Below are 693 nucleotides of genomic sequence, written 5' to 3' on the forward strand. Positions count from 1 at the left end.
GTGCAGACCTGACTTCCCAAATCCAAAAACTGAATTGGGGGACGGTAGACTCATGAATGCGTCATGCATAGAGCAAGTTGAAGGTTCAAGGCAAACAGTAATTTAGACTGATGATGTCACAATATTATGGCGGTGTGCATATGGATATCTTTATATATTTTTTCCAATTCAAGATGATGTTGAATTTTTGCCGTTTTCTGTTAACTAGTCTTTTGATTGCGGCGCGGGCACCCGCAGCGGCTCCTCTCTCTCCTGTGATTGAAAGGAAAGAAATGTAATCTGCGCTGTATATTGCACATTTGACAATAAAGTTGACTTGAACTTGAACTTCAGTAATAACTAACCTATATTTTTTTGCACTTTGATTGAGTTTTCCGGGCAAAATACTTGAGCGATAATGCTACTTTTATGCCTAATTATAACAGAGGAGCATATTAACAAGCATTAGTGTAAATGCTTTTCTCTCTCTCTCTCTCTCAGCCTTGTGACATTTCACAGATCTAGCGGCTTTAGTAAGCAAGTGTATTGATGTGAATTTATCTTCATTTACTCTGATGCCACCATACAAACTTCCTTGCCGTGCCGTGCCGTCTGTTGGCTTAATCAGCTGTTCAATTTCGAAGTGTATTTGTGTCGAGGCTGTTACTTTGGGACATGTGATGAACATACGGAGCGAGGCGCGCTTCAGTTGAA

The sequence above is a fragment of the Hippocampus comes genome, unplaced genomic scaffold (genome assembly GCF_001891065.2).
Source record: "Hippocampus comes isolate QL1 unplaced genomic scaffold, H_comes_QL1_v1.1 scaffold21, whole genome shotgun sequence".
NCBI lineage: Eukaryota > Metazoa > Chordata > Actinopteri > Syngnathiformes > Syngnathidae > Hippocampus > Hippocampus comes.